Source organism: Monodon monoceros, unplaced genomic scaffold (assembly GCF_005190385.1).
Source record: "Monodon monoceros isolate NGI ecotype Baffin Bay Population unplaced genomic scaffold, NGI_Narwhal_1 Super_Scaffold_20, whole genome shotgun sequence".
Classification (NCBI taxonomy): domain Eukaryota; kingdom Metazoa; phylum Chordata; class Mammalia; order Artiodactyla; family Monodontidae; genus Monodon; species Monodon monoceros.
In genome coordinates this window covers 46,150,051-46,161,777 of record NW_021703777.1, presented here as the reverse complement: position 1 = coordinate 46,161,777, position 11,727 = coordinate 46,150,051, and the positions used below count along the sequence as shown (strand labels likewise).

Genomic DNA, 11,727 nt, shown 5'->3' with positions numbered 1-11,727 from the left:
GATACTGCAACAATAGACAGGATGTCAGGAGTCTGGTTCTGGGCCTGGAACTGCCCTGACCAGCGATGTGGCCTCAGGCAAGTCAACTTTCTGGGCCTCAGTGTCCTCATCTGGAGAAAGAGATGAACTCGATGATAACTGGGGAGAAGAAACACACACACAAAATTACTACATACTATCATGGCAGGTGGTGGTCAGTGCTTGATATCCCCAAATTCCTTCTATCCCTGTGGCTTTGTGTCCCCATCACAATACACCCAGGACTGTGCTGACTATCCAATCCGAAGGGCAGCCTTTGCTTCTCCTTTTGCCAGGACCTGTGCTGGGTGATCGTGTACTGCAGGATGGCATGAGTAGGTCGAATTCTTCCTATGAGCTCTAGAACCTGCAGTCAAGTACTGCTGCCAGAGAAGACGACAGCTGTCCACGTGAGTAACTAGATTCTCCTTAAGCTCCTGGGCCTGAATGTGCCACCAGGGATGAATGGAGCCTTTGTGGATAAAGCTGGATTGCAAAGGAAACCCAGCAGGTTCACTCAGGTCAACCTTGTGAACAGTAGACAGGTTGATTTAATACATCTAGCTTGCATTAGAGAGCTAATGGAATTCCTACTGATGTCCCTAAGAGGAGATGAGATACAATAGTGAATGGGAAAAGAGAACTTGAGAGAAATTTAAGCAAAGCTGAATTTGGTTTTCTGTGAGGAAAAAATGTCATACACTAAGTATGTCCCAAAGGCACCCACGAAATAATAAGTGATGAGGATTGAATTCTGTAAATCCCCATTCAGAGTAGTGAATGAAACGCCCAGAGTAAGCGGTACTCAGCTAAAGTAACAAGTGATGGGAAACACAGACATCTGCACCTCACCCTAGACCGACAGCATCAGAATCTCTACAGGGAACCCAGTAATCTGTAGGTTTCACAAGCTCCATGAATGATCCTGACTTGTGCTGAAGGGTAGGCATCACTGAGGAATATCATGACCATCAAGTTTCCGTGAAAATGTTGTTTGCTAACACCTTGCCTCAAGCATTTTAAGGCAAGTGCTGCCAACTGAGGATAGACATACTATCCTCAGTACCTCTTCGGCTGCTCAGGGTAGGCAGACCAGGCAGTGCCTCTGTTTCTCCCTTTTATTCTCCCTGCCAATCCTCTGTCTAGGGCCTGGGTTCCACTGAGATGGGTGCTGTGAGGTTGTAGCATAGTTTAAGGACCTCTACCCCATCCTCCCTTCCCATCAGTGCAATACTACATGCTTGGGCTCCTCTTCCTCAGCCTTGTGCAGACTAAATCCTATGGCAAAAGTTACAAATACACCTGGCTGTTAAAATTCCACACTAAGGACAAGGCAACCATGTGGGGAGACAGAGGCCAAGGTGAAGAGCCGTCCTGGAAGCAGAACCTCCAGCCCCAGCTGCCCTGAGGATCATAGACAAGCCATCTAGCTGGGCCCTTTGCAAATTCCTGACCCACAAAATCATGAGCAGAATAAAATGATTGTCTTAAGCCACTCAGTTTTGGGGTCGTTTGTTACGCAGCACCAGATAATTGGAATGGGAATTGTATAAATGTTTTATAAAATTATAAAGCAAATTTAAATCAAAAATTAAAAAAATATCAATCTCTAAAAAGCAAAAGTCAAACAAGTAAATCTAATCTTGTACAAGTTAGTGGCATAATCACACAGAAAGGAGTTCTTTCAAATGACTTGAAAATTCAGTAAGTTGTATATGCCTAGTGGATGTACTCAAAGGACAAAAAGAACTACAAAGAAATCTTAAAGAGTTTTCAGTAATCATATCGTTATGATAGTATTGTTATTATTTTTCAGAAACTTTTTTATATACTATAGGACAAAGTAAGTAATACCACATCAGTATCATTTGGGAAAAAAGGTTTTTTAAAGAGAAAGGAGATATAGATATAATATCATATCAAAGTTAAGTAAAAATATTGTGATCCTAAATATAAACTGGTCATTAAAATAATACATATTTTCTGGATCTGGTCACTGAAAAGGTGTAGAAAATAATGACCAACCTGGTAGCGAACACCCCAAGCTCTGGAGAAATAGCTATTTCTGGTCTGGAGCCAAAAATACGCAAGATGAGCCTGGGACCTATTGCCAAACTAGAAAGGAAGCCATGAGCTTATAAAGTTGCTTAGGCTTATATAAACAAGGTGCTGTCACTATTTCCCTTGCTTCTTCCTTCATCTCTGGTTGCCTCTCCTCGGCCTCTTTCGTTGGCTCATCCTCTTCGACCGATACTTAATAAGTACTGGAGTCCCTCATGGCTCTCTCCTAGGCCCTGGTCTCCGACCTGACTTTACTGTCACTCTAGGCTACTTCAGTGACCCCCATGGCTTCAACAATCACCCGTACTCTGACGCCTTCCAAATGCACGTATCTCCACCAACGTCTCCAAAATCCAGATCTGAATATGCAACTACCTACTCAGCACATCCACCTGCATGTTGCATGGGCATGTCAAACCCAGCGTGTATAAACTCAGCACCTTCCTTCTACTCGAGCTTGGTTCTTCTCCATTATCTTTATGTCAGAAATTGGCATTATCGCCTGCCCATGTTTGCTAGCTAGAAACCTGGAGGTCATTCTTGATCCATCCTCTTCCCCAACCCCACACATGTAATCAGGTGGATCCTATCAATTCCACCTCCTGAATATTGTTGGAATTCACCCTCTTCTCTCCATCTCTACTGCCACCAACTCTGGACCAAGGCATTATCATCTCCTGCTTAGATGACTTTAGTAGCTTCTAAATTGTTCTTCCGGGCTTCCCTGGTGGCCCAGTAGTTAAGAATCCACCTGCCAATGTAGGGGACACAGGTTCAAGCCCTGGTCCGAGAAGATCCCACATGCCATGGAGCAGCTAAGACTGTGCGCCACAACTCCTGAGCCCACGTGCTGCAACTACTGAAGCCTGTGTGCCTAGAGCCCGTGCTCCGCAACAAGAGAAGCCACCACGATGAGAAGCCCGCGCACCACAATGAAGAGTAGCCCCCGCTCGCCACAACTAGAGAAAGCCCGCGTGCAGCAACGAAGATCCAACGCAGCCAAAATAAATTAAATAAATTTATTTTTAAAAAATAATAAATAAATAAATAAATTTTCTTCTTTCTACTCTTACCACCACCATCCAGCCTGTCTCAATCCCTTCTTCATGGAAGCCAGAAGGGTATTTTATGTATGTAAATCTTATTCTAGAACTCCCTGTTTTGAATTCTTCAGTGGTTCTTCTTGTCTTTAGGGTAAAGTTTAAAATCCTACAAGCTCCTGAGTGACATGGGCTCTGCACACCTCAGCAGCCTCATGCCATGTCACCCTCCATCTTGTTCACTTCAGACCATTCAGTTCCTTGAATATGTCTCTCTCCTTGCTACTTCACGACCTTTGTACCCTCTACCTAGAATGCTTTCATCCCCTTTTTGCCCAATCTTATTTCATTCAGTTGTAAAGGTGTAGTTTGGGATAAACCCCAATGGACAACACTGACTCCTTGAGTAAATTTTAATTCTATTAAATATAGTTCATCAAGTCCTAAGACATTCAGCTGAGCATCCTAGTGGTCATGTTACAAGGAGGAGAAGCCGATTTTCAAGAGTTAGCACGAGGAGAAATGTAATGATTTCCTGCCCACCCTGAGAAGCCCCTCCCTATGCAATGTAGGCTTCGGGGTACCCACAGTTAGTCTGAAGGTGGGAAGCGCATACCTTTCTCTGCATTCTGGAAAGCAAAATGATGTTGGGTTGAGGTGCCGCTTCCCATAGCGTAAGTGTAATGTTTCTGCAGGACGCAGATAGCAGGTCCAAGGGAGAGTGAATTGTTTGTTGACAAAAAGAAGAAGGAACCTGCAATAGGGAGATTTGGGCATTATATTAGTTCAGGTAGACCAAATTATCTATGAACCTTGTCTCCCACATCATAAAAAAAAATGTGAGGCTATCATGTGATAGCACCCTCCCCCCACCTCCCCAGCCTCAGTGCATGAGATATTCCTCCCCTATGTTTCCTCCATGTGTCATCTTGTCTCTCCCCTATGTTTTCAACCTTCCTACTAGATTTTCTTCAGACTAAAAACATACTGAAGTCTCTTCTCAGAGCATTTCATCATCGTCATCATCCTTTGACCTCCTATATCCCTCAAGCTATAACCCAACTTCTCTTTTCTTCTCATCCAGATTTCTCTGGAGCAGACCACTTATATTCTCCTTAATTCCTCTTAACACCATGTTTTTCATCCTCACTATTGACCAAACCTTTTCATGCTGATGTCTCCAATGCGTTCATCTTTTCAGCCCGGACCTTGTCAGAACAGCAAGGCCATCATGTCATAAGCCATGCCTTGGTTTAAATTCTACCCCTCGGCTTTCCATGATGCCATGCTCCTATCTCTTGTTGACACAACATTAATCAGTCAATCTAAGAAAGAGTTGGAAAATTTTATTTGAGCCAAATTTGAGGATTTGTAACCCAGGAAGACCGTCTCAGAAAGCTCTGAGAACTGTTCTGCTGGTTAGAAATCAAGGCACAGTTATATAAGTTTCTTCTGAGACAGAGAGCTGTACAGCAAATGATGTATTACAGTTTACACAATCCAGATATGCAAGTACAAAGTGGCGGGTCATGTGACCCCTTACAAGATCAAGAAGGAATGTCATCTTCAAGCAATTGTCTTGGTGCTGGGAGAATGTTGTCTTTATGGCTGAGCAGGTATTCCTGCCAATGGGGGAGGTTTGGTCAGATACACAGTGCACAGTAGAGGGGAGAGAGGAGGCCAAAGGGCAGAGAAATTTTTTTATGTTTAAATTCTTCTTGTCTTGCCATAAAATATGAATTTTATTTCATACTGTCTCTTTATTCTCTCTCCTTCCTGAGCTCATTTTTCTCTATCCACCCCTTAAATGTCGATTTGATTTGCATTCTAGTCTCAAATGTCTGCTCTGCTCACTCTGTATATGCTTCTTTTTTTTTTCTTTTTTTTGCGGTACGCGGGCCTCTCACTGCCGTGGCCTCTCCCGTTGCGGAGCACAGGCTCCGGACGCGCAGGCTCAGCGGCCATGGCTCACGCGCCCAGCCGCTCCGCGGCATGTGGGATCCTCCCGGACCGGGCCACGAACCCGCGTCCCCTGCATCGGCAGGCGGACTCTCAACCACTGTGCCACCAGGGAAGCCCTCTGTATATGCTTCTTAAATAACTGAGTCAACTCACACTTTCAGCTATCACTTCCTCCCTCTTAAATCTCCATCTCCATTTCAGACTAACTCTAAACTTCAGCCTCACACACCCAGCTTCCTGCTGAACTTTGGGGTGCCTCAGATTCCATGTAACGCAAATAGAACTCATCTTCCCAAAAGCCTCCTCCTCCAGCCTCATCTCTCTTTTCTCCTTTCTTCGACTCTACTTCTTGACCACGATGACTTCTGGGCTTTTGCTCTTACCTGGAATGTCCTAGCCCACACTTGACTAACTTTACTCATTCCTTAAGGCTCACTTCAGGCCTCACCTTCCTTAAAGAAGCCAGTTCAACATGCCCCTCCTCTGGACTCCTGAATATCCCAGTCACATCTCTGATGAAATAAAATTTACATTTCAAGGCAGGACAAGAAAAATGAAACACAAAATTCTCTCTGTGTTTGTTTGGGCCTCTTCCTTCCCTCCCTAATGTGTAGTATGCATCTGCATTATACATTAACCAGACCTCCTCAAAGATGGGGGTGCCTGCTGAAGCACAAAGGTGCATTTTTTTTTCTTTCTTCTTATGCTAGCAATGTGATTTCTTAGAAGAACAGTGCTCTTTCCCAGCTCTGTAGGGGGTCATGGCGACTTGCTGCTCACTTTGCTCATGCTTACCTGGACTATGTATCCTTGATGAACTTTATGCAAAATACCCGTGTGTCATTTTGATGTACAATCCTTTGTCTCCAAAATGTATATGACTGTGCCATTGACTCCTAACAAGTGGAACAGTTCTTAGAGCTTTCTGAGAAGCTGCTTCCTAGGTTACAATCCTGTTTGGCTCAAATAAAGTTCCCGTTATTTTTCTTCTTAACTTGATAGTTAACTGAATTTTCCTCGTCATTTTCTTGGGGTAGCCAACAGGATATCAGAGACAACCACCAGAGGACACCTGGAGTCTACCCCAAACCAGTGCTTGGTACCAGCATGGGCCCTTTGAGCCCCATCCACTTCTTAGTATGCCTCACGTGCTTTGGTGAGTTCTCCTGATATCCAGACACCATTGCTTTAAATGACGTCCTGAATTTTATTCAAGCCGTTTCTCTTGGGACTTGGAGTCCTAAGGGGATACTGGCATATTTCCTATTTCCTAGGCAGGGACCTAAGGGGAAATTCCTAGGCAAACACCTAGGAGGAACTTTGAAGTGAACTGGATTGGCCATCTTTTTCTAAAATTTGGCTTAAATTGGAAAGATTAGGTATATATGGTCTGAACAAACTGTTGCTGGTGAAATGAGAGACTGAGCCTGCTGAGCTCTGAAGAAAAGGGACTTCGCTCCTTCCGGCCATAATGTGTCCTCAGGTGACTGAGAACCTAGCGGAAGTGTCTGAGAATCAATCCTCATGCCATGCAGTGGTCCTACAGGGGATCCCAGTACAATCATTAAGTAAATTCTGCTCCCCAGGGGACACTATAAGGCTGATCACCTAGTGCTCTGGGCACCCATGGCAGTTTTAGACTGCTGGAGGGAGAGACTCAGACATATAAGAGAGTCGAACAGACCCAAGGGTAACTCCTTGGGAAGCTAGACTCAGAAGTAGCACACATTCGATCCATCACACTGACCTCAGAAAGTTGTTCGGATCATATCTGAGTTAGGGTACCAAATGAATAATGGAAAACGGTGCCTCAAAGGCTGAACAGCTCCCGTATGTGCACCCATTCCTGGAACCCCGGCTGGCTTCATGTACAATTGAAACAAAGCCAATGCTTGCAAGCACTTTAATCTTAACTCTTAAATGGCCAGGATAGAACCCTTTTGACGTTCCAAAACTGTAGAGAAAGCCAGTTTGATAAAACATCTTCGCAAAATTCTGACCCTGAGAGAAGTATTCCTAGGAGAAAGCTTAAAGTTATAACTCTTATCATGTCTTGAAATGTCAACATAGCCCATATCGCCTGAGACTACAGCCTTGGCTCAACTAATAGAACTTAAAACTGAAAGGGGGAAAAAAAAGGAGAGGGGAGCTTTCTAAAACTCAAGCAAGAAAACTATGAGATCTCTGTCTGTGTCCATCTGGATGTATGTATGTCTGGGTGTATGTTATAAAAACAATATAACTCTACCTCTGGATGGTGTTATCAAAATTAATTTGTAAAAGAGCTCTATTTAATTGACTTAAAAGCAAGTGCTTACAAATCAAATATTTCTAAATGTAACTTAAACTAACACAAATTTTTACAGGATCACGTGATCTAGGATTAATCTTTACTGAAATAAAAAGCAAGCTTAAACTCATGGTTTAATTAACATAGGCATGTCTTTAGAGTCATCAACATTAAGTAGAATACTGTTATTGTACCTAGGTTTACTGAAATTCAATAAGTTCATTTATCTAGGTTATAAAATTTGTTAACAAGAAAATTAATGATCTGATGATGTTTTCATAGGTAATGAAATAAATGGGATAAAAGGTTTTGGTTAAACTATTTAAGAACAATTATGTTTTATGGTATGCCTACCTAAAAACAGTCTCTCCAGATTTCTGGCAACTTGAAACCTTAGAGCTCTGATAAGTTAAATGATGGAAATTCACTGAATGTCTAGATCATTTTTTTTCCTCTAGACCATTTTTAATAAGATAAAATGCTGAAACATTAATTGCTAAAGGAGTCTATGTTTACCTATTGACTTCTTACTACAGTGAAACTAAATCTGTATGAGAATATTAATAAATATTTTGTGCTTTATTGAAAGATTATACTTTGAAATGGCATATATTTCTAGAAATTTATTCTAAAATGGGAACCTTGAGAAAAGAGTTTTATGCATGGTCAAGAGTATCTTAGAGGAACTTCCCTGGTGGAGCAGTGGTTAAGAATCCGCCTGACAATGCAGGGGACACGGGTTCGATCCTTGGTCCGGGAAGATCCCATATGCCACAGAGCAACTAAGCCCATGCGCCACAACTACTGAGCCCGCATGCCACAACTTCTGAAGCCCACATGCCTAGAGCCCGTGCTCTGCAACAAGAGAAGCCACCGCAATGAGAAGCCCGTACACCGCAACGAAGAGTAAGCCCCACTCGACTCAACTAGAGAAAGCCAGCGCGCAGCAATGAAGAATCAATGCAGCCAAAAAAAAGAAGAAAAAGACTGTCTTAGATTAGATTGAATTTGATTAAATAAGTGAATTTTAATGTTAAGTGTGAAAACGTGTAAAACTAGAATTTGATTTTTTTCTCTAAGTTTTCTTTGAAATGTTAATTTGCTTTTAATAACAGATTGTGAAGTTTCTTTACCAGTAACTTTCTGCACTTGCCTTTATAATCGTTTACTGTCACTTTGGTTAAGTGAATTAATATTGTTTCACAGTGACTTATGATCCTACTTGGCCAAACATTTAAAACCTTTTGATATCTTTGACAAACTTTCTCACATCAAATTCTAAATGAAGTTCTTTTGACCTCTAGCTAACTTTGGGGTACTACAGAGGGCCCCTGAACATCTCAAAGAGAGATATTAAAATAATCAGGCTTATTTGGTCTGTTAAATTACATGGGAAACATTGTCAAATGAGTAATGATAAACCTTCTTAAGTTATAGTCTATGGGTAAACATTATTAATATAAATGTTCTAGAAATGATATGAAGTTTCTAAAATTTGAAATGTCCATAATTCTAGTCATTATCTTAAAATTTCATACCTCACAGAAACAGCCCAATTTCCTTGACAACTGCATTGTAATCAGGTCTTTAACCATGCTTTTAAGTCTTCTGTCACTTATAGATAGCTACTGTCTTACTCTGACCCTTTTACAAAAATACTTGTAAATGACTTGCTTTTATGCTCCAAAACTAAATTAGACTCGGTAGCAAAAGGACTTCTACATTGTATGTGGGCCCTTTCAGCAAGGGCTCTCTTATGTAAGGCTACTGAAGAAATAGTAATGGGGTCTCCTTTTACTATTTATGTCCCACACTCAGTTGAGGCTCTTCTAAACTCTCACTACATTTAGCACTATTCTGTATGCCAACTAACTTCTTAAGAGGCACTGTTGCTTTCTGCACCTAATACTATCTTGGTTCTATGTAATAACCTTAACCCTGCAACTTTGCTTCCAGCACTACAGGAAGAAAACAACCAAACTGCACACTGTTAAGAGATTATCTTTTTGCTCCCAGGAATGACTTACAAGAAGCTCCTATTGATAAGGCTAATCTATTTGATTTACAGATGGGTCCTCCTTAAGGGATGAATATTACCGAGCTGGATATGCAATAACATCCACAGTGGATACAACTGAAAGTTCTTATTTACCAGAAACAACGTCAGCAAAATAAGCTGACCTAACTGCCTTAACCCAAGCTTGCCAACTAGCCAAAGACCAGATAACAAAATTTTACACCGACAGTTGCTTTGCTTTTGGAGTGGCACACAATATTGGAATGCTATGGAAACAATGAGGTTTTTAACCTCTTCAAGACAACCTATTTAAAAAATGGGGGAATGCCCTGGCGGGCCAGTGGTTAGAACTTAGCACTTTCACTGCCAGGGGCTGGGGTTCAATCCCTGGTCGGGGAACTAAGATCCTGCAAGCCGCGAGGTGCAGCCAAAAAAAAAAAAGGAAAACAGGTTGCAGAGTTGTTCATTGTTATGCAATTGCCTAAACAGTTAGCAATTATTAAAACACCAGGACATTCCAAATCTGACACTGTGGAAGCGAAAGGAAATCAGCCTGTTGATGCTGCAGCCAAAGAGGCAGCTTGAAACACTAATCTTGCCCAGCCTTGAGAATGTCCACTGCTCTCCATTAACCCTGCTAATGAAATGAAAGATTTCTTTCTACAGGCTCAGGAAACCACAGCTAAAGAAAAGAAGCAGATACTGGAACAAAAAAGGGGAATTTTGACCCCACAACACAAATATGGTATAGACCTGATTAAAAAGCAAACCAGAAAAACCTTATAGTGTCTATTGACGCACAACTGCCATTACTCCAGCATGTACGTTCGTTACCTCTTGGGCATCTGAGAAAATGGTTTTATAGAGAAAACAATATTTTTGGAAACTTTCACCCGTGGTGGTTCAAAAGAAATATATTACATTATTGACAGGATCTTACTGAGACATTTTAAAACACTGGTAACTAGCTCCTCTTACAGCAAGCTTCTAGGAGATGAAAACCTTAAGGATCATGGAATACTACCTAAAGGTTTTGTTTATTGGAAAGGACATCAAATAAAAGATTCTTTGCAGTCATGATGGCAAGAACCTTGTCAAGTATTATTAACTGATCCATGTACAGCCAAACCGAAAGACATTAATTCATGGATTCACATCTTTATTTTATTTATTTATTTTGGGACTTGCCATGTGGCTTGTGGGACCTTAGTTCTCCGACCAGGGATCAAACCTGGGCCCCAGCAGTGAAAGTGCCGAGCGCTAACCACTGGACCGCCAGAGAAGTGCCCCACATCTCTCATTTTTAAAAAGGCCCCTCCAAGCTTGCACAAGCCTCTTAGATAGCCTCGTCCACCAGAGGGCAGACAGCAGAAGCAAGAAGAACTACAATCCTGCAGCCTGTGGAACAAAAACCACATTCACAGAAAGACAGACAAGATGAAAAGGCAGAGGGCTACGTACCAGATGAAGGAACAACATAAAACCCCAGAAAAACAACTAAATGAAATGGAGACAGGCAACCTTCCAGAAAAACAATTCAGAATAATGATAGTGAAGATGATCCAGGACCTCGGAAAAAGAATGGAGGCAAAGATTGAGAAGATGCAAGAAATGTTTAACAAAGACCTAGAAGAATTAAAGAACAAACAAACAGACATAAACAATACAATCACTGAAATGAAAAACACACTAGAAGGAATCAATAGCAGAATAACTGAGGCAGAAGAACGGATAAGTGACATGGAAGACAGAATGGAATTCACTGCTGCGGAACAGAATAAAGAAAAAAGAATGAAAAGAAATGAAGACAGCATAAGAGACCTCTGGGACAACATTAAACACAACAACATTCGCATTATAGGGGTCCCAGAAGGAGAAGAGACAGAGAAAGGACCAGAGAAAATATTTGAAGATATTATAGTCAAAAACTTCCCTAACATGGGAAAGGAAATAGCCACGCAAGTCCAGGAAGCACAGAGAGTCCCATACAGGATAAACGCAAGGAGAAACACGCCGAGACACATAATAATCAAATTGGCAAAAATTAAAGACAAAGAAAAATTATTGAAAGCAGCAAGGGAAAAACGACAAATAACATACAAGGGAACTCCCATAAGGTTAACAGCTGATTTCTCAGCAGAAACTCTACAAGCCAGAAGTGAGTGGCATGACATATTTAAAGTGATGAGAGGGAAGAACCTACAACCAAGATTACTCTACCCAGCAAGGATCTCATTCAGATTCGATGGAGAAGTTAAAAGTTTTACAGACAAGCAAAAACTAAGAGAATTCAGCACCACCAAAGCAGCTCTACAACAAATGCTAAAGGAACTTCTCTA

General features: G+C 41.6%; 1 protein-coding gene across 3 annotated transcripts in view; it reads right to left on the bottom strand.

Moving 5' to 3' along the window:
* Window positions 1-17: 17 nt before the first annotated feature.
* NAAA (N-acylethanolamine acid amidase) overlaps window positions 18-11,727 on the bottom strand; it is a 70,324-nt gene continuing 58,614 nt past the window's right edge. For 2 of the 3 annotated variants that reach the window (XR_003795441.1, XM_029234556.1), the window contains one exon: window positions 3,742-3,873. The gene's annotated coding sequence lies outside the window, so the exon portion shown is untranslated. Of the gene's footprint in view, window positions 139-3,735; window positions 3,874-11,727 lie in introns of those variants that run through there. The other variant, XR_003795436.1, reaches the window with a different exon arrangement.